The sequence below is a fragment of the Polyergus mexicanus genome, unplaced genomic scaffold, assembly GCF_030449975.1.
Source record: "Polyergus mexicanus isolate NDT 795.1 unplaced genomic scaffold, iyPolMexi1.0 SCAF_19, whole genome shotgun sequence".
NCBI classification, from domain to species: Eukaryota; Metazoa; Arthropoda; class Insecta; order Hymenoptera; family Formicidae; genus Polyergus; species Polyergus mexicanus.
Window position 1 is genome coordinate 869093 of NW_027223339.1, and position 23548 is coordinate 892640.

Genomic DNA, 23548 nt, shown 5'->3' on the forward strand with positions numbered 1-23548 from the left:
CTTACAAAATAAATTAAAAAATAATCAAAAATGTTTTAATACCCATATGAATATTTTATAATAATGTTTAATTATTTTAATAAATAGAGAAATGGTCATATTTAATGATGCTAAAGTAACCGCGAATAATAAGCATGGATGTTTGTCAAATCGCTAAGAATTGTAGTCCCGTTGGAAACTGCACTAGCGAGATAAGTTAGCACAGGGCAAAAGGGACAAAGTTTACTCTTCGAGTTTCAACGAAACGACATCTCATATAGAACAAATGTCGACGTTCGTTCACTCGTTATGTGATTGGTAGTTAGCTCTAATATACTTTATGGATGACTTTCGTATAAAAGCAATTACGTATCCTATCATTTCAGCACTATATATGTTAGACAAATAAAATTCATAATCGAGAGATTTAACATTATGATAAACGTCGCTCATACTATCTATTAAAAATTTATGATAGTGTAATAATAAACAAAAAGAAAATAAAACGGACGGCGAAGAATAATGTAGATTATTTCATACAAATATATATCCGGTGATTAGTAAGAAAAATTCAATTCTGCGGCTTATGAAACTCGTCGGCAAAATAATGAATAAAAACAAATAGGAAAGGAGTGGTAAAAAATATCTCTTAATAATTTAATAAATAAAAAATGGCTTCGAGCCGACTTTTGAAAGATAGAATTCCTACAAACGTGAACGGTTGCTCTCAGGTAAGATACGACAGAACTATGTCGTTCGCCTGCACCTTTCTCTCTTGTTCAGAGAGAAACTTCTGAATTATGACGCGCCTTATTATATTCTCGTCGTCTACAGTGCGTTCCAAGATTCAGAAGCAAAAAAAAAAGCGTGCGCAGAGTTTTAATGAGCTGCGGATGAAGAATTCGTCACGATGGATATTATGGCATAGATGCTGCCATTACGATCGTCATTATATTTTATGGCTGCCGCTCAAAAATAAGAAAAATGTGAATTATTATATTAACGTTTTTAATAACGTTTAATCACCATTCGAAATCTCTCTGGAGCAGGCTTAATTTATACATGGATAAAAGAGCAATTCTCTGATAAAGAAACAAAATTGCCTAAAATATTGTATGAATAAAATCCAAGCTGAATTTTCTGTGGATAATTCACTTTTTAGAGCGTAATCCTATATATTGTATATAATATAAGCAAAGAAAAGAAATTTAATTCAAAAGAATTAACAGTGGTGTGTAACCGATGTCGGAATTCTGATATAACCGTGATTGTTTTAAGCGGCTTAAACGCAATTAACAATTCAATTCAGAATGTATATTACGAATCCCCTCAAATTACATTCTCTCTCAGTTCTCTTCTCCATTTAATAATACTATCGGGAATATACATTGTTATTGATGTATATGTGTAACATACGTAATAATTTATTTTCAGCGTGTTTGTAAACGAGAATCAATTTATTAATCCTCGCAATCTAATTTTCAAAAAATATTTTAGATTGAAAAAAGTTTTCTCTCAATATTAATGGACTAAATATCAAATTACATTAGTAAGTTTGAGTAAATATATAAAATTATATATAAATTAATTATGTACGCTTACGAAATCAAGGACATTTTACGAACAATTTTAAATAATATAATACTCTATGAATAACGCATACATTAGATATCACTCTCTGCAAAATAGAACAAATATTTCTAGATGCTAGATTATTTTGCTCACAGTTGAAAAATGTAATGTCACGTATGAAACAAGTTCGTTTTTTACGCGAGCGCAGCCTTGATGTTTTTCGCCGGAAATCTCGATCTCTCCGAAATTCTGAATTACCGGTTACGGTGATCTACCTCTTCTCATGACGTAGCGTCATGCCCATCCTTGCGCGCGCGATCTTTCTGTCCGTCCATTTTTTTCTCCCAAGTACTATTCATCCACGAACTCTAATTGAAGCGCGAACTACGGATATAGGATTTTGAGAAAAAAAAAATCTCGTCGATTCGTCGGGCGATCTCTGTACGCGTTGCATGATCGATATGCGGCAGTAGTATCCTGACGTGGCGCGATTGGTCGGTCGGTCAGTCGGCGGTGCAAAAAGCGAGAACGAGGGAAAAGAGATGCGAATGGACGGACAGACAGGCGGACAGAAAGTGAAATGTCCTCGGCGGCGAATTAAATGACGTTTTCGAATTCGGCCGCTATCAACCGTCCGGCCATCCGGCAGATGAAAGAGATGAAAGGGTTGTCCTCCATCCCTCGGCATCTCCCCGGGAGGACCCACGTGTAAATAAACCACGCGTTGATAAATTGCAGCGCGCTTACGTGCCCCGTACGCGATTTAACGTGATGGATACTGACTTGAGCCCCCGTCGCTGCCTTTCCAAGTTATCGTCAAACAGCGAAAATGGCTCGAGGCATCATCGTCACTTCGGGATAAATACCGATTAAACGTTGAGTCATATTCCTGGTTGGTGAGCAGTCGAGCTGCTGGTGATCGCGACAGGATCGATAAGCGGCTGATATCATAATGTCCTGGATGAATGATATGAATTAGAAGAACTCGAAGATTTCCATACAATATATAACCGGTTATTTGCAAAACCTATCTTTCAAGAACTAATAATAGTTTCTCACTTTGTAAATCTAATGATGAAACCATTTATATCTAATATACCGTCTTATATTTTTTTTATCTCATTTTTATTATTGGAAATATACTTTTGTCGTATGAAAAAATGTTTTTTTTTTTTTTTTTTTAATAAAAATTATTTATTTCATAAATACTTCACAACATAATAGAGGAAATGCGACGTGTCATCTTTTCTTTCACGACGTTCACTCCAAGTAACTACTTCTGATTATCAAATCAAAATATCTAAATAACAATTGACAATTATCAAATGTCGATATTGTTAAGCAAAAATTTCAGTTTTTCAATTTAAAAAAAAAAAACATTTTATTTTTATTCTAATTTTAAAAAATGAAGAATTTTTTGAAAACAAAATTATTTACACTACAATATTCAACACATATATATATATATTGTTATTTTTGATATCCGACTAATAGATAGCATCCAATACTATTTTATTCGTTTTATTTAACTCTGAAGCAAGGGACAGTCAACTTTTTGACAGAATTTATATAAAAGAGCAATATCAATCTTATAAAAGTTTATTGGCATTTTTATTAATTGATACTCTTCATTCAAATATTTAGTTTCAATTTAAACCTAAAGAAATCATCATCCGCGATATCGAGCTTTTTCAAAAATCATATAAAAAAACTATTTAATAAACTGTCGATACTCGCCAAATTTCTAGCAGTCTTTCTGTAAGCACTGTCATATATATTGTTACATCGTAAGAAACTATAATCAAAATGATTGGCATACAAGATTCGTAAATACCAATTAAAATATTTTCGTTACGACCGAGCGTTGTACGTTTTCTCGAACGTCGATTCGAGATTTCCCATTCAATATTGACTTCTCGAGAGCTTTTATCCAAGGCGGATGATCGCCGCTTCCCCCTGACAGCTTCGACGAGAGTCTCGGAGGCAATCTTCGAGAGCGCTTAATAAAAAAGCCGTCGTTCATGAAACGAAAAACGTCTCGCAATAGTTCTCTGGACGCAAGACATTCCTCTAGTCGTTACAATTTGCCGTGAAATAACAAATCGACGAACGAATCGCACGATCAAACATCATCCATGTCGCGTATCTTGACGTCGCGCATTAATCGCATAAATTTCCCATCGCGTCCATTCCGCGAGGCTTAAAGAATCTGTCAGTTAGATGTGAGAGAAGAGGTAATTATATTTCCGGTGCAGGATGACTTGGACGATGAATTGGCGGCGCTATTTTGCGCGTGACTCGACCGAATGTGTGCGAACGAACAATATAGTATATGGCATATAGGTATCCCTACATTGCAATTACAGAGACAGCGCCGCGTTCGTCTCGCGTGGAGCGTACAAGATGTGATTTTCTATTACGGCGGTATTGAAAAGCAAAATTGTCTCGCGACTCTGCGCGCACCGGGAAGCTGTAATGACTGCGAGCCGAAGCGACTCGTTAACTCTACTTTGTTAATCGCAACGCATAATATATAATAAGCGCGCCATAGATAGATACGATAATATATAAACGAAATCGGAAAATAAAGCAACTATCGTGACAAATATAATATTAAGTAAGAAAATAAATTAAATATAATTATAAAATAAATGAGTATGGCTCAGTATACTAAAACTATATTATAATATGCTAGCTAACTAAGTTAACGTGATAATTATTATAAAAAATTCGTAAAATAGATATATCATTACAGCAAGTGAGAAGAAGGAAATGTGTGTAATGTAGAATATATAAATAATCGTTACAAAGAACGAGAAAATAAGCGCAAAATAATTAAATCATAATAATTAAACAAAAGACATTTAAAAAAATATAATAAAAATATTATAAGTATAGATAAATAAAATAATAATATATGCATATATATATAATCAACAGAATAAAGAGAAATAAACTATACGTATACAAAAAACAATTAACTATCATGTGTGAAGGCTGAGTAATAATATAATAAATATAAACGAACAAAATCTATAACATAAATTAATAAAATAAATTGATAATAATCAATAAAGCAGTCATATGCGCGGCGCCGCGTTAGACTTGCACGTCACATCGGTAGCACAAGTTTATACATAGTTTATGAAATATTTTCCTATTGCACGCGTTCGCACGGCCAAGTTTCCATATTCATTTCATAAATCATATTTATGTTGCGAGTGCGCGAATGTAACGCGTTGGTTACAATAAGACATCATTATTTGTCGCGCTCACGTCGAAGCACTAAATACTCGCGCAAATATATCCTATAATTTCGCGCAAGTTCTAGCATTATGGGCCGCGTGCTGCGAGTCCCGGCGATCCGTTACGTTATTTCTGCGCTAACGGCGTAACACGTAGGATAGCATATACATACGCGTGTAACGTTATTATCGCTATAAACGTGATGATGTAGTATCGTCGCCCGGCGCATCGGCACCGCAAATTCTCGAATCCCGCGAGTGCGCGCGAGAATGTACGCATTGATCAAATATGAAGGTCGTCTTTTTGTCGCGAAGAAAAGGGGATAGTGGAGAAAGGGGAGACCGCTTCAATTTCCGTTCTAAAATCGAGCGATACATTTCGCTTTATTCCGCCTTTCGTGCGCATACGGAAAGCACTTGCCGAATTTTATCGCCATAACGTAGATACGATCTCGTATGTCGACCGAGGAATTATTTTCTTTTTCGCGAGTATTAAACAGTTTGCCAATAATACATTGCCGCTCTCTCTCTCTCTCTCTCTCTGCATAGCGTCGTAACTGCTTTATGAAATCTCATCAGAATTTAGGATGATAGGAATTTTTCTCGGTACGATAAAAATAAAATTAAAGTAATTTTATTAATTGTATGTAATAATTTATTTTTATAACGCGCGTCCCGATTCTATTCTAATTTCGTATAGCCCCGATCTGTCTTATGTTTACAAAATCAGAAGATATTATTAGAAAATTTTGCTTTAACTGCCAAGTTATCGAATAATTAAATTTATTATAAAAATTTATTAATAAATATTATTATAAAATTATTATTATTAAACTATTATTATAAAAATTTTAATTAATCAATTTTAATTGATAGCTTGGATCTATATTAACTACAATACAATTATATTAAAATAAATGTCTGACGAACGATCGTAGGACGTTTATCAGTTACGTATCTAATGACAATTAACTGACAATGGAAAGAATTCCTCTCCTTCTTCGATCTCTAATAGAGATCAAGCTAGATATCAATCAGATGAATACGTCTAGAATCAACGAAAGATAGGTTCGATATTGGCCCGAAGGAATGATCTATTTATAGAAAAAGAGCACTTTTGAAAATTGTATTTTGAATTTCAAGCCATATTAAAATAATTCACGCGAAAAATTGCAAAAGATGTAAATGACATATATTCTAGTTATAACTCTGTCGAGAGAAGGCCGTTCGTATAGAGCGTGTGTATTGGCGCGAATCGGAGGAGATCGGCATTTTGTCACCGCATCGCGTAAATACAGGTAAGCGCAGTACGCTTGCGGCAGACGCGCGTAAGAGGATCGCTATTATATGAATGTATACGAAGAAGCAGATTTATCGGTCGAACATTGCCTACCCGGTGGAACAAACCCGCAACGAGATGACCAGCCAGCAAGTTTTACCACAGCATCGGCATCGTCGTCTCCGTCGTTCCTCTCTAAACGCGCCATCGTGCAAATCGCCCTATAACTCGCTTCATATAATATTTATATAAATACCATTATGCATAGATTATCGCGTGCTATATCGTGTATAACATTATCGCGAGATAACCCACCGATTTTCCACGCGTTTCCTCTAATACTTTAATATATAAATGCTATGAGAAAAAGATGGAATTTATTTTTCTTCGAGAAACATAAATAAATAACATCGACTCTTATTTCTCTGCCATAATTAATAGATAACGATTAGGGTTAACTCAGGAGAATAGATTTTGGATTTCTCAATTTGTCTGCACTCCATTCTAATGCTACATGTTGGATATTTTAATTATATATGTATATAGCTCACTTATATTAATATACTTTTTAACAAATTTCTCTCTCCGTATAACGTTAATTATATATTTACAATCTCTATATTGCGTCAACCAGTCGTTCATGGGATTAACCAGCAAACGTGATTTTATCGGAAGCGCGGCGCGATGTAGCGCATTAATCATTCGAGCTGTGTAAATTAAAACACACTTGTATAACTCATATATATAATGCGAGAATAGTAATTTATGCAATCCGCACATAAGCCGGCGAGAGTCAATTAAAATTGTACCGTGAAATTGCTTAAGAGCGATTGCCGCACCGATCGTTCCATTAACGCAGAAATATCGTAGTACACGTTTTCACGCGTAACCGTTTACGTACGTGACACGATCTTTAATTTTCGTTATTTTTTAGATTTCTCATTTGTATAGAGCGTAAAGAGCGACACACGCACATACCCACACCCATACACCCGTCACAGACACTTATATCCGGAAATGCGAAAAAAAAAATTGAAATGGCATGTCAAGACGCAAATGGATATGGAAAATGCTTTATCTTACTATCGGAAAACGATGTAAGATGTCATTTTTATAATTTTGTTATATTTTTTTTTCATTAACGCACAGAACCAAAACTTCTACGAGAAAGAAAATATAAATGATGAAATTAAAATAAACCGTTTTCTCTTTCTCAACTTTCAATGGTATTACAAATAATATTTCATATAAAATATATAGAAAATATAGAAAATAAAGAACTACAAAATTGAATTATCATTTAAAAATATAAAAAAGATAAAGGATAATTCAAGTATACAACACCTAATAGTAATAGTTGCTATCATTTGTCATTATTATTATCAATCTTTTTGTAAAAATAAGTAAATTTTTCCATAATATAACATGGGTGTAATAGATAACATCATCTTTTCGATTATTATCGCTCATGATTTACTCACTTCTATTTACCTATTACTCTCGTGAAAGATCTCATAACGATATACGTAACAGCTTTTTGCATCCTTTTCTTACGATGATTCCAAAACAGCGTGCAATCTTTGATGGCAATAATTAATCGCATATTACGAGGCACGGTACGTGTAATACGGTCCATAATATAGTAATATAAACTACTATATTACTATGCTATAATATAAATCATATGTTACTATATACCATATGTTACATAATTAATGTTTCGCGCAATATCCTTTATAGCCTCGTTTAAAGCGTCGACGTTGTCGGAAAAAATCACCAGGGCGCGAAACGCTAATATCGCTCTAATCGGAACGATTTGTCGCTCGTTCTTGCGCTCTCGCAGAAGAGCCACGCGATTACGCTGGCGCACCGGATCGTATATAGATTTATTAGTCACGAGAGGAACCGATCCGGTTGCCGATGAGAGAACGAGATAGATAGAGAAAGAGAGAAAGAGAAGCGTAGATCGCACACCATTCATCCCCCACCGTCTTCGTCCTCGGGGGTTCGTCCTCGTCCTATGGTAGCCAGAAAACCGGTTCTCACTGCCGCTGGAATTCCAAGCTTTCGCACGAAAGCGAATTCCGCCGATAAAAAAAAAAAAAAAAAAAAAAGGAATCGCGGCGTGCGGTGAGGTCGTTCCCGTACTAGGGTTACGGACTTATCCGTGCGTGCCGATGTTACAATCGGCCGGCTATTTTTGGCGACATCTCCAGCACCGACGATGCTCGCGGACGACGGCAAGGCCGAGGCCTCACGCTTCAGGCTCTCACGCACGTGAGAAAGCGTACGGCCGTGACGAGTTATTGTTTCGAGGGTGACGTGGATACATAAGTGCGTGACGAGAGAAATTATTTATTTATTTTTTAATCACGGTATATTCGTCTTTGATCACACGTGTAACGTGTCTCTTACGTCTCATGTCTGTTATGTTGCGTTAGCGATATCTCACATGGCATAATTAACGTGAATTATTTTTCAGTCATTATATATTTTATTGCAAAGAATGTTTGTGATTACATTTCAATTTCTCTCATAATATGCAAGATAATTTCAAATGATATACTTATCTAACAGGTATTCATCCGGTTGATAAAAGTATCATGCGCAAACGACCTAAATATATTGATTAAACATCGTTTTAATTACAGGATATAAACGATTAAAATTCGTCTAATAAATGCGACACAGTTAATTATGATATATTTGGTATAGTTTCGAATATCTGACGTGTGAAAACATCGTTTGCAACACTTTCGGATACGCCAGTATCGTAATCCGTTTCGCAGACCGAAATAATCGTTACGCCGATTTGCGAATATTTTTCGAGCCACACGCCGCGTACAATTTTCACTTCGTTGTACAACGCGCCTCTTCTCGTCTCTCTTTCTACCTCGGCTTTCCCAATTACGGCGGGTTTTTCGTAAACGCGCGAACAACGCAACGCGAGATGGTCGATAGCGCTAGCGTAAAATGTAAAATTCAGCTGCGGGCGGTCCGAGAGGCTTTTAAGTTGCAAATAGATCCGGGAAAGGTAATTTGGTACGGAAAATCGTTTCGAGACACTGCCCAGTGCATTTTGCAAAGCGATGCACTGTACGCGATCCAGTGGATGCGAACGCGCCGAGTTAACCGAAGGTCAGCTCCGCATTCCTAGTTTAATTAAATTTCGTTTGAATTTTTCAAATTACTTCACGCGTCCCGGTATCCAGCGAACTGCACTCTCGCGAGTGACGCGATTGTTGCTACGACGACGCTATGACATGCGTGTCCGAATGCATGCGTATATAATATAAGGTAGCATCGAGATAAAATCCATGCGCTCTGCATATACATATATACGACGTATCCTCGCTCCTCTTTCGCGAAGCTTACTTTTAATATAGTTTCAATACAAACAACACAGAGAGATGTTTCTGTTAAATATCCCGCATTTTCAAGCTTCCTGAAGGGTAACGGCCGCATTGTTAACCCGCATATATATGGTATATTTTCGCGATTTAATTTTGTAAAGTTTCATTTTTAACACGTACGCGAATCCCACAATTTATCATATTATTCGTTGCATTATTTCCACGTTATCACCTCGTATCGTCAGAATACGCTTCAACGATTCTTCCTTTATCAATTTTGCGATTTTGTACGAGCTGAATATAATAGTTGGCGTATACGTGGTATGATATTTTTATAGCTGTAATCTATCATTTATTTAAACACGAACCGAAATTTTTTATCTTTAATATGCCGTCGATACAACTTACTATAATTTTATTATTTTTAATATTTATTCTTTCCACACGCACACATACACTTTTGTATTTCAATTATTCTTCTAGTTATATTTTAAATACTGAAAATTATATTTATTACAGTTGTACTTATTATTGCGATTAAATGTTATAAGTTTTTTCACGGTATTTTATATTACATCATATTTCACGATGCAATCATCTCTCGCGCGATATGCGATCATTCGTTTTATTGAATTAAAATTATTACTATTTTAACAAAGAAAAAAAATATATTAATTCAATCGGGAGTTGGTCAACCAAATCATAATGTATCTCATAAACAACGGCAGCGGAATCGATAGCGCGTTAGCCCCGATCCCGAGTTAATTAAATCTCGCTTCGATTTTTCGAATTACCGCACGCCGCGTGCGGCCAACCGTGCGTGTTCCGCCGGCTTTAGCGCAATGACACGATTTTCACGGGTGGCTTTCATTTAGAATGACGCGGCCGGCGATTGCTTTTATACGCGTTCTCGTTGCATCGCAAACCGATCTCATTTTTAACGATGCGATTTTATGCGGATTTATAACGTTGACTCTCGATTATCTGTCATTTCACCACGGCAAAGATTTTTCCGCGAAAAATTCCGCGGCGATTGTTGTAAGACGAATTTGTACCTACTTACTGTTAATTGTAATTACATGACATTAAAAGCTGGTTTCGGTAACAATGTAATTTTTTTTGCTTTAATAACACGCGCCTCTGCTTTTCGACATCTTTTATATATTCTTTTTTAAATGCAAAATTAATTAACTTCTCGAGGCAAATTTTTACTAACGTTAGTTTTATACAATCTATAATCATTAGTAAAAATTAATCTTTTTTCCTTTTTACGATAAAAATATCTATTTACTTATCTGTCTAATTTTCTAAAACATGGTACGCGTTTATTGTTAAAGATCTCTAAAATGTTTCATTTTTTATCGACATTAAAAGATTTTTTTAAATAATTCCTTTTTTAAATATTTTAAGACATTTTTTATGTTCTCCTCTCTTTTTCCCTTTAACGATAAAAATTAAATTGCTGAAACTATGTTTTCTGTATAACTGTTACGCGCAGAAATGATTTTTCATGCATGTTAGCCGCATAAATCAAATTTCTAATGATTAAACCGAAAATGAATTATAAGAGTAACTGGCTGCTTGCGTATCTTTATAGAGTTTCTGTATCCTAATACCTACAGCCATAAATAAATCAGAATAATAGCAATGCAAACTTAACGATTCGAAAATAGTTTATAAAAAATTATATTTGTTTAAAATCGATTCATATACACAAAACACGTCTGTGACGTGTTTTGACAAACCTTCCGTAGTCCATCTCTCGATAGTCGTAATATGTGCGATGGTCATATTTTGAGGAATGATAGTAAAGTGTAAGTAAAATGATATATTACGCATATTTATGCGTGTCTCGTACATCGAGCCGCACAAAGCATCAATATAAATTTCATGGGCGTTTCATAAATACAAACCCCAAGTGAATATTTGATATGCACGCCAGTAACACGACGCAGTTTACATATAACGTGATATTCGCGTTTGAACATGACACAAGTGCAAAGAGAACGTGTAAATTAATGATTATCCCGCGGGAATTGTTTTCGATCATTGTAACCGCTAATGCGCTAATGATCGATAGCAAAGGCTCAAAATATGATTCTTTTTCGAAGTCAATAGTCCTGAAGAGAGATTTAAATTTGAATGATAATATACAATATATTATTCATGCATCTTTTCTCGATATTTTAAACACTAATTGTAAAAATAAATGGTATCGAAATCGGTTTTTAAAAAATACATTTTATATTTTCGCTCGAATAAAAACATAAAAAAAAAAAAATCGTACATCGTTAAAATATCGAAAATTGAATAATATAATAAAAATTTCAGAATTAAAAAAAAACTAAAAACGTTTTGAGTATGCAACCGATCTGCTGAAACAAATGCATTGTCGCTTGAGTCTAAAAAATAAAAGAAGAAAACTTTAGTTATGCGTTACGTTGTCGCGTGAGACGGGACGCACAATTCGTCACTGTTGGTTTGAAGGCTCGTGAAAGCGCGTGCGGTGTGAAAGTCCGTCCTCGCCGAGTTTGGACAAAATGTACCGTGTTACGGATCGGTGTGTGGTGGATACACGACCGACTCTCAACATATTTTTTTTCATCCTCTTGCAACTCCCGCACCTCCGCTCTCCTTCTCTCTCCCTCTCGCCATTTCGGTGCACCGGCGAATCGGTACTTATATGTCCATGTACGCGTGACACACGGGACACATCGAAAAAAACTAATGAAACTAAAGATCGATATATTTCCGCGAAAAAGACAAACTAAATTCCCGGAAATAAATTTCCGGATCGTAACATTCGTAACGTCCTGGAAAAGGCTGGCGTCATTTTATTCCAATATCTTTAACTATCCTTTTTGTACTTTAATTTTGTCATAACAGATGCAACTATGTAATAACGAAATATAAACAAAAAAGCAGGGAAGAAAATATAGCAAGATTAAGATACATAATATAAAAAAATGAGATACTCTCTTGATATTTTATATTAATTGCTTGTGACTATTAAATTTTGTTTATCGATTGATATCGATCAAAAGTGAAATTACTAATATTTTCATAGAACACATATTATTGACTTCTCTGATTGTTATCCATCGCATTCATAATTGTATGGTTTTTTTTCCATGTTTTGTTTATTGGCTCTTTTTTTCCTAATTCTGTTGAAATAATTTTATTGCAATATTGTCCTATGGATTTTTAAGATATATGTATGTTTCCGTTTCGCTATTGCTATATTTGTATTACAAATTGTTTAACGAAAAATAACAGATGATGAAGTGTTACAAAAGAGAGAGAGAATTGTTATTGTACCGATATTTCTGCGAGAATATTGCAACTTCGAGATGATCGATTCTGCTGTAGAGGAAAACGTATCATCTTTTTCTCCGATAGTCTTCCATTTAACATATTCATTGAATAACTACTAACACTTTGCACGTCGACACTCATCCTTATTTTTTAAATGGATAACTGTTCTATACAATAAAGAATATAGGCGTCAGTTTTAGTTTTATACGTTAAGATAAAAATATTTTGGAGATGTTTAAAACTCCGCTTTCCCTTGAAATCATTTATATAAAAAAAACTAAGCACTATTTGTCTAAATATTATTTATAATTTATGATTTAGCAAACAATAAATAGTCAAAGTTATTCATTATTTTTTTACTTTACAAAATCATATATATTTAATAATTATTAATATTTGAATTTTAAATCCAATGATTGAATTGTTAAAAATATTTTTTAGAGAAAAAAACTTTTGAATTTTATTTTTTTCAACTCTTACTCGCACAATGTTTTATACGATTAATATATATTATATACAGTGTAAGTAATTCGTTTCGAAAAAAAAAATTCAAAAAGCGCAATAGTTTATATGATTTTATCGCAACGATGTATTATTTATTTTACGTATAATGAATTCTCGTACAGCGAATGTGGCTAAAGTTTGGGTAATCTGGTCTAGGAAGGTTGGTAAAACATCTTAGCAGAGCATAAGAATGAATTATATAAAAGTATACTTCTCCATTATAGCGTAGACGTCGGAACTCCTCGAGAAACTAACAAGAAACTTCCGAGGATATTACATTTAAGTTCTTAATGTGCTTACTTTTATATTAGAAAAATGTCTTTCGGACAAAACATTTCAAGTAGCTATAAATTAAATCAGACGTTATCATCTTGATGCCACCATTCAGGTAATTTAAATTTTATGGATGTGCGGTTATATATATATATATATATATACACATATATATTGTATGGCTAACATATATAAGAAATTCTTTCCGATATTATAGATAGATATATAGAATATCATATTTGAAATTATATGTAATCTCAATATAAAATTGTTATATTAAAAAAAAAAAAAAAAAAAAAAAAATTTCTATATATCGCAAATGGCTAATTTATTTATACATTTTCTTATTTATTTATAAGTGTAACAATCGAAATGACAAGAAAATCCTGAATAGCATACCAAACACAATTTCAATGAAAATATTTCGAAGCAATTAGGAATTGTGTGTATTCCACTGAATAGTTTCATTTCAGAATCATTAAATTCATCAGACATTTATAATATAGAATTGAACACTGAATATATCCAACGATCGACAGATCATTTAAAAAAATTCTCACTGCCGCAACAACATAAGGCCTTAAGGTGCCTATCTCCCGTCAGTGCTACATCTTTTTAATACTCAAGCAAATGCGCCCCGTTCGCAGAACCATTTGTCGAAAGTTGCGGATCTTGCGAGAGAGACAGGAACGTCATGTAACATTTACTGCGAGTGCTCGTCGAGCGATTCACCGATGTAATCCGCTGAATCTTTCAGACGTGTTCGCTAGCTAAGCCCGATAAGGGCCCACAGTTCTCACGACGAATTCTTGCCATTCGTCTCTCGTCGGGAGGCTCGTACGTCGAATAATGCATCGACGGGGTCATTTAACAGAGTTATGAGCTAAATGGGCTACAACCCTATAGAGTGACAAGTGTCGGAAGACATCGCTGTTCGACGAATACGATTGTGTCTATATGTATATCTTTAATATATACATATTTTTCAAATTGTTCTCATTTTTCGCGATTCTCTTTAGATCAAAAGTTTTTTAAATGACGCCTAAATTTATTTAGAGTTCTTAATTTGTTATGACAATTATGTTTAAATTAAAATCAGACATGATTTTTTTCTTGTAATATATTTTAAATAAATGAGTGTTTCTTTATGTTATTATTATGTATTCTTTATATTATTATTCTCTTTTTCTAAAATAGATATTTATTAAACGGATCTTAAATCTCATAGAAAGATAATTAATCGAAAAATGGAGAAGAGATTTTAATTTTCAGAAATATAATCATATATTTTGTTGAATTACCAGAATCTGTACTACTTTTCTAATACATAATTGTATAATGTTTCACATTAGAATGTCTGTCTAATTATTTTAACCCAGAATATACGTATTTCAAATCGACTTTGCGCACATTCGCTTTTGCATTTGATTTGTATCCAGAATAATATAATAAAAAAAAAAAAAAAAAGAAGATAACATAAGTAAACATAAATACATGAGCGTGTACAGGCGTCCAGACACCGCGCTAATAAATATTGAGTAACGTTCGTCTTTTCGCGACGTCTTTTACCAGCTCCCGAGGCGATTTCCTTGAGATACTTTCCGACCAATTTTCCAATCCGCCACCGATGACCGATTTACGACAATGGCGTTTATATATGCGCGCGTTTTGCCTTTCGACCCACTTTCGTTCGCAAGACTCTCAAGGTCCCCCGACCGCCCGTTTTTCCACGCTTAACTAGAATGACGGATTACACGGTTGTGCGCGATCGATCTTTATTGCGACTATCGTAGGCTGTATTAACACGAACGAGAGTGCACGCCGTCATTACGCGCGGAATATTGCCGCAGCCGGAATACGTTGCGGCTTAATTATCAGGCGTGCCGCTAGAATAATAATTAAAATTTATAGCGTCTCAAAGATTGCGCGGATAACGCGCTCGATCAAACTCCACGAGAGTCAACTATTTTTTATAATTCAATAATGTTAAACCTTCACTTAACTACATTTTTATTTCAACTAGATATATGAGAAACTTTGCATTATTTACACATTTCTTTTTTTTTTATTATTCTCTTCATTCATATTCTTCCTTCTTCTCTTCTAAATAATTTTTCTATTCTATTCTATTGTATTATTATATATTTAATTTTCTTTATTCATTTCCATATTATTTTTCTAAAATGAAATAAGATTATATATATATATATAATCTTATTCTATTTTCTTTTCATTTTAATTTTAACAAAACCATATTGTGTGTTTAAAAAACTTATGAATTTTCCAACAATTTTTCAGATCAACCATTCTTATAATATCTACAGCATTGTTAATTATGAATGAAGAAAATGAATTCTCCTATCGATCAACTGTTAATGATCATGATGACAGTGGCATTAATATCCTATTGCTATTTTGCCGGTTGCTAATAGTACAACGCACCTGATCCAATCCCTTGAATAGCTATGTGGCAGACACGGTTAATGGGGGCCGCGAAATTACGAGGTATCGAGATAGAAAAATTAGATTATTCATGATACCGGCTATTTGAAGAGCGCATCGTACGCGCGATATACAAAGCGGCCCTCATCAGCGTGTGAGTAAAAGAAAAAATTTCTATAATATGATTGTTCGCGACAGAAATGGAAGCCATCACCGACGTACCGTGATTAATTCAATGTATAATAAAATCGATAATTTAACACCGCTTTAACACCGCTGCTCAAACAGATTAAAAAAAGAGTGTAATCACACATTTTTAATCTATTTCGCCATAATTGTGAATTTTGTTACGGAGAGATAGGCTATATATATATATATTTCCATGAATAATGTATCAATCATAATAAAACTATAAAGTTTCATGAGATGAATCAGGATACTACAAAGTAGTATCATAATTAAAGTTTTGCAACAATAAAATTTTTAATTTTCTATTATCTCTATTCAATGTCTAAACTAAAACCTAGCATTATTCAAACAATAAATAATTTATAAAATCGTTCGATTAACTCGATTCCGACTTAGTTAGTTAGATTTGTTGAAATTTAATGAAGTTATTTTCATTACGTTTTAATCGTATGGAGCGCACACGCGCAATCATTATAATAGATTTTCAAACTTTTGATTAAATAATTTCCGAAAGTATAGTCGATCCAATAATTCTATCTTAAACGCGAAAACTCGCAATTGACGTCGGTGTAAAGTTAACATCTCATATTCAAAAATCGGAAATTTTATCAAAAGTTTTATTTGCACCCCAAATAGTTCTAAAGTTCCTGATAGATTTTAGAAATAGTTCCGATGGAAAACTTAAAAAAATTGCATTTAACAAATATGAGAAATCATCGAATCTTATCATAATCATTTAATCATCGAACTGTGGAACTCTTTGAGAATTATAAGATACGACGATTTAAATGGCATTTTTCGCATTTTGCAGTGTCACGGAAAGTTGGCACCTCGTATTTTCAAAATGCAATTTTTTTTAGATTTTTCACCCGAACTATTTCTAAAACCTATTAGGAACTGCAGAACGATTTGGGGTACAAATAGAACTCTTGATAAAACTTTCGATTTTTGAGTATGAGGTGCTAATTTCACATCGGCGCAATTGACAGTTGAGATTGAAATTGAGATAATTGTCACGCATCATCTACGATTTTTCGAAGACGCAGAAAAGGACGAAGAGCTTCATACATATATCATTCCTTCTGACAAATCGTGCGGAAACGGGCTACACGCGGAATCGGATTTAGTCAGAAAATCGACTTTCTGCGAATAGTAGTCAAGCTCGCTCTCGCCGGCGGGTTAACTGCAGCTGATCCGATCTCTCTCCCACCTCGTTTCTCCATCTCTCCTCCATCCCTACGTGTTACTCAGTCGCCTTTACGGCAAGCAACGGCAAATTGAACCTGCCCGGCCCACTGTTGTTGTATTCACAGTTGGTATGGCTGACGTACAATCTCTCATGAGGAAACTGAGTGGGTGGAGCCACACACAGCCGGTTGTGTGTTCTTTATTTTTACCCTCTGCGCGCTACCCGCTGGAATTGTACTCAGTTTCCGTTACCGCAGCATACGAGAGACGCCCTGTATCCCCTACATGCACGTACGTATAGAATCGCAACGGCGTCTGTTGGGTGGAAACGTTCTTATCATACCCCTTCGAATTTTTCTCTCTTTTATCTTTAACTCGTCCGCTATTGCACCGCCAGAAGAGCGGCTGAAAAGAGTGATTTGTAAGGTTTGCGCAATATACGGAAAGATAGATAACGTCAAGCGAAAACATTAGATAAATGGAAACACTCTGAAATTTTTCGTTTTAATTAATAAATAGTTATAAAATTAATTAAAAACGCGATATGAATTATTTATTTCAATTACTAATAATTAAAACGGAAATCACACACGAATTAATTTTATCATTGTAAATAACATTTTTTTTTTTTTTTTTTTTAATTTTTATGCCATTTTTACTTTCTGTCGGTGAAATGTGTATATCTAACAACAGTCTAGTGCTACGTTCATACAATTATATTGGACTTATGACTTTTTCAATTAAGAGTTAATCATCCCTCTTCTGCGCTTGGGAGGTCAAACCGAGCCTGTGCGCTGCGTGTAATTTTCTATCGACGTGCCGCGTATAAAGTTGCCATTCCCATTATACAGTTATCGCGAACTGCTGCGCGAGAATGACGTGAAAATTAAATCGTCTCTGTAAATTTGATCGCGTACAATTTTCCACAAGCGGGATTAAAATTGAATAGGATATGAATGCGGGCGGACGGGCGGAGTTACAGAGACGCGAGGAGAGGAGAAAAGATAGGAGAGGCGTTGAGAAGCCGACCGAAGAGGCATTGTAACGCTAACTAACTGCCTACTCGGCCGTCTTCTTCGCGTGCGTTCGTTCCATCGTGTCCGGTGTTTCGGTTGACCCGGCCTAACCCTCACGACGTCTATCCGCATCGAATCCTCTACACGGCGGACGAAGTAGTTTATAGAGCCGGAACGGTTCTCACAGGGCACTGGACTCACAGTACTCACGGTACGGCTGAACCTGACCTAACTCAACTGATGGTGAGTGACGACCGATTGCCGCTAGGAACGCCAACAATGCATTTTGCTCTTTCGTTCCTGCTGCGAAAGAGGTTCGCGTTTGTTGTTCGCGAAAACATAGAAGCTTCAACTGGCAAAATTTTAATTAATCTTCTGACAGTTGATCGTTTAAAATTAAATATTGATTTGATATTGAATATGTAATAATATTTATTCATATGTAATAATATTTACCGAGTTTTATTAAATTTAAATAATTGTAAATCATATGTGCACACATATACATATCTATCTATATTCTAAGCAATTGGCGCAGAAAAATATATATAAAAAAATAAAGAATCGTTTGTTCAAATTTATAATTAATAATTTTAAAAATCGATCAATAAATTAGTAGATCATTGAGTGAATCGCTGAAATGAAAGTCCCGTTAGAAAAGGCTCCTTTTTTGAATTGAAAATATAAGCGAGAATCAAGGGTGATCGAGAAAGGTCAATTGAAATTATTTCTACGCGCTAGATGATAAAAGAAACTAAGAAGATAGGAGAAATTAAGAATTAGTTATAGAGAGTTTAGTTGCAACGTCATTACATGGCTGTTGATGTCGCGTTGAATTAACTATTCATAGGTCGTTATTGCGTGCGATGTTCGCCGCTTTGCATGATCGACGAGAATTTTGTAATTCGCAATTAAATCGGGAGAAAGGATTGTAATTGCGGACTGCGCCATGACTTGCATCAACGTTGTTTTCCTCTACCTTGTTTACCGTTTATATAATCTAAAATGATCAAAGAAGAAAATTGCAGATGAGCAATTGCAGAATTATTTCTTTTGAATTTCGGTTAAAAATTAACGGTAAAATATTACCTTTCTTGCACAATCTGTAACTTTCATTATTTATCTTGCATATATAATTCAAATTAATGTGAATGTAATTTTTCTAAAGGTAATCTGTATTATATTGTCGAAATAATTCTTCTCCATAAATCATTTTCGTATCGTTCTGCTTTCACTAAAGACAACGTTTTTTATGCACGAATTTTTACGTTATTGGCAATTGAAGTTGCGTTAATTAGAAATCAACTTTCATCGTTATTTCTTGTCTCTCTCCCAACATATTATTTATTATCGATATAAAGAGGTCGGATGGATATTGCGCGTTGTAAAATCGAAGTCGTGATAAAATGGACGAGGAACGCGGAAAAACTCGGCGTTTCCATTTAGTGCCTAGTTTCCATTTAATTCCTAAGGATACGCTGTGGCCAGCCACGAGACAACCGCCGCAATATGCAAGCAAGAATAATAAAATTGGTCCTCAAGATTGAAAAATGGACGCTATGGACATAAAAGTTCGAAAACGATGTTGATCTCGGACGACTTAAATATTGATTTCCGAAAATATTTTATTTGTAACGTAACGCATCGTTGAATCCAACTGCGTATTTAAATAAAATAAAATAAAATGTAGATACATGAAAGAAATCGATTATCGAGTAATTTAAATTTAGAAAATTTAGTTTCGAAATAGAAAAATATAATAATTAATTTGAAACTATAACATTTATGATAAGAAATGATTGATTATTTGTTTTTTATCGTATATTTAAATCATATATGCATCTCAGATATATTGTATATAAATCACTAATTACGTTTATCGATAAATGTATAGTGAGAATTTAGCTCCTTTCTTTCTCTTTTTCAATAATAGAAGCAGATTCGATTTGGTATGTTTATATACTGTATTGGATAAACATATTATTGTATGTACTTAAAAATACATGTTTGGCTCATTAAATATTATATTAAGAACTAAATTATAATTTATGAATTATTAACATATACATTATTAAATATACATGTGTATACAATCAATTAATAATTACTTCATTACTACTGATACGATTGGTTCGAATCGAACCAATTCGAAAACGTAATGCATCCGCAAACTAATGTGATCTCGCTGTAACGTAAAAAGATTGTAATATACGTTTATCAAGGGATCGGTGAGATGAATCGGCTTCGTGGAGAAGAGAATCATCGTCTTTTTTTGCGATCTCGGCACGATGAAACTCTCTCCCTCTTATGCATTAGGTGGTAAGATACTCTTTGGCGGTTAGACAAACCACCGAGGTGGCGCGTCGCAAATCGCCCGGCAAGATCCCCCAGGTGGAACGATGTCGCAAATCTTGGCTCGGGAAGTAGATAGGTACCACCGCGCGCGCGCGCGCGCGCGCGCGGGGTTAAGATCGACTACGGATTACGTAACGATCAGCTGGGAAGTTCCTACGCTGATTTATTTACGGGTGTAATCTCCGGTGACGATGAAGCATCAGTCTACCCGTCCAGGGTTCGCATTAATACCGGTTCAGTCGTCGTAAATTCCACGTGTTTTCAGTTAGACGAATGTAGCTGGGTGACTTAAGTTCCGATCGCAGCCCCGTTCCGTTCTGTATTACGGATTGTCGGAGTTACAATCGACCGGGAGTGGATCAGCCAATAATGGGAGGGTTTGTCGTTTTAACGCGAGGAAAGAATATCGTTTTATCCTAGAAAATATCCTCCACGCGAGAGGAATACGTTTCTTCACACGATATGGAGCCGTGTGGGAGAAACAAAAATACCAGTTGACCATGATCGTGATGAGAATTTAAATCATGACAACCCGTTTAAATAAAGAGTTACAAAAGTTTAATATTTTAATTGGGCACGTGTTTATAATTATAAATTTTTTATTACAATTTTAGAATTTTTTTATTTCTGTTCTCCTCCTTAACGAAAAAATGCTTGAGATAGAAATAAATTTTATATATGGTATATGTATAATTAAATAAACTAAGAGATAGAATAATTAAAATCTATTAATTTAATCATTGGAACTTTTATCTTTTTTATAATTTTCATCGATAAATGATATCGATATAGAAAGTTAAATTTTACATCATATATATTAAATTCCTAGACTAAAATTTCATTTTTCTTGTAACGAAAAGAATGATAAACAAGCGCGCATAATTGTTCTCCGAATAATTGTTTTTCCGAATAATCAAACGAACAATCTGCACTTTCACAATTCTACAAATTAATCACTTCCAGCTCATAATCAAGCAAAAACTTCATTACCGGTGTGGAAAAATAACGGTACTACGAGCAACGACGCGGCGAGACGGATAAAAAAAAAAAAAAAAAGAAAAACCGGTAGACTGACACTTGATAATAGCTCACAAGAAACAGGGTGGTTTTATGCCTCCGCGTGGAATTCGCGACGGCAGTCTGCCACGCAGGATTTCCCCCGTGTCACCGTGTTACTCTACTCTCTCCCCGATAACGGAAGCGAGAAGTTTCGCTTAACTCGCACGCCGCGCGGAAATTCTGCCGGCGAAATATCGCCGGGCGGCTTAACTGCGGGCGCGGCCTCGCAACAACGAAACTTTCGACGTGCCGAGAAGAAAACGTATTGTCTGAAATGCCCGCTACGACGGCCTAAACACAAGACAAGAGTCCTCGCCGTTTTGTAATTTATCGCTGAAACTAATGCATTCTCGGCATATTTCCCCAAGTTTCACGTTCTTAGACACGGATCATAATTTTGCGCAAAATTACAAAATTCTGAGTAATAATAAAATATGATTTAAAAACAGTTTGTTGTGTTAATAGCGATAAATAACGAAAACGGAGAGAAACAAAATAAATATACAGCAAAATCCGGGAAAATCTTACAATTAGTAAAAAATCTTCATAACTTAAAAAATGACATTTAGCCACATATGAAACATTTTTATTTTACAATTATTCAATTGTTACAATTGCATGAAAGAATATATGCAGACAGACATACGTGTATATATATATATATATATATATGTTTACATTGCTTTTGAAGTCGGATTAGGTTGTATAGAAGATATAGCCGTTCTTTCAACAGTTTTCGTCTTCCTGTCCGATATCTCATTTCGTATCCGTTTCGTATCGAATATATAAAGAGACGTCACATACGTTCCGCGAATAAAGAATAATCGCGACCGTTTCTCTCGCGGATAAAAGGATATCGCGTCCGTTTTTCGAATAAAGAGATATCACGTGGATATCTCCGCGATGCGAGCTAGATGGTGTATCTCGCTTCCAATAAGCCGGCATCGTAAGCAAACTCCGCGATATTACCTCCGCAGTGCAATAACCGCGACTGTGCGAATCACAACTTAAAGCGATTATAATGGGAAACGGAAACTCTCGTAGCTGTCAACCTGACCTTTTTCATTTCCAACTTGTGCGCACCAGCACGATATTTATTCCTCCGAGTTGGGCGAGAGATGCCGGCGGATATAGGGGGAAACGATAGCCGGAAAAAGCAGCGCACGACGCGACGCGCGTCCCAGATACGATTTCCGTCTTGGTTTTCCAGCTCGCTCGCGGAAACTTATTTTCTAATGTGTCGTCCACCTTTAACTCGTCTCTACCCCTTCTCCACGCACGCTTCCGACACATTAATTATCCCGCCCATAGCGCACGTGGATGGCAGAATGTCAAAAGAAGCTTATTACTCTTGAAAATTCGTCGACAACGTGAAGGAAATTTCATAGCTGCAAAACGTCTGCTTGCGAGCAGAACAGGTCGCGCGATCAATAAGTAATTTTATCATCTATTGAAAAAAAAATTGTAACGCGAATATATATCTCGTTAAAGAATATTATGTGTACGATTCGATTAAAGCAGCGTCCATCAATCTCATATTATTTTCTAACAAACAATTAATGACAATAAAAAAGCTCTACAGCCCACGCCCTTCCATTATTGGCGTTATTGCGCGCGTTTGTGCCAACGCCGGTCGGAAACGAGAATATGAGGAACGGGGACGGTCGTGAGATACGTTTGGTCTTTCTCCTTTCCCGGCACTCGTCTCGTTCATAATTTCTCCTGAGCGGCCCTTGGGAATACGGGCATGCGAGAATCCGCGGGTCCGACTAGGATTAA

At 35.2% G+C, this 23548-nt stretch overlaps 1 protein-coding gene across 3 annotated transcripts in view; it reads right to left on the minus strand.

Annotated features, from left to right (window-relative positions):
• The window catches only part of Plexa (plexin A), a 253077-nt gene that overhangs the window by 29883 nt on the left and 199646 nt on the right, over positions 1 to 23548 (minus strand). The gene's annotated exons all lie outside the window — the stretch shown is intronic.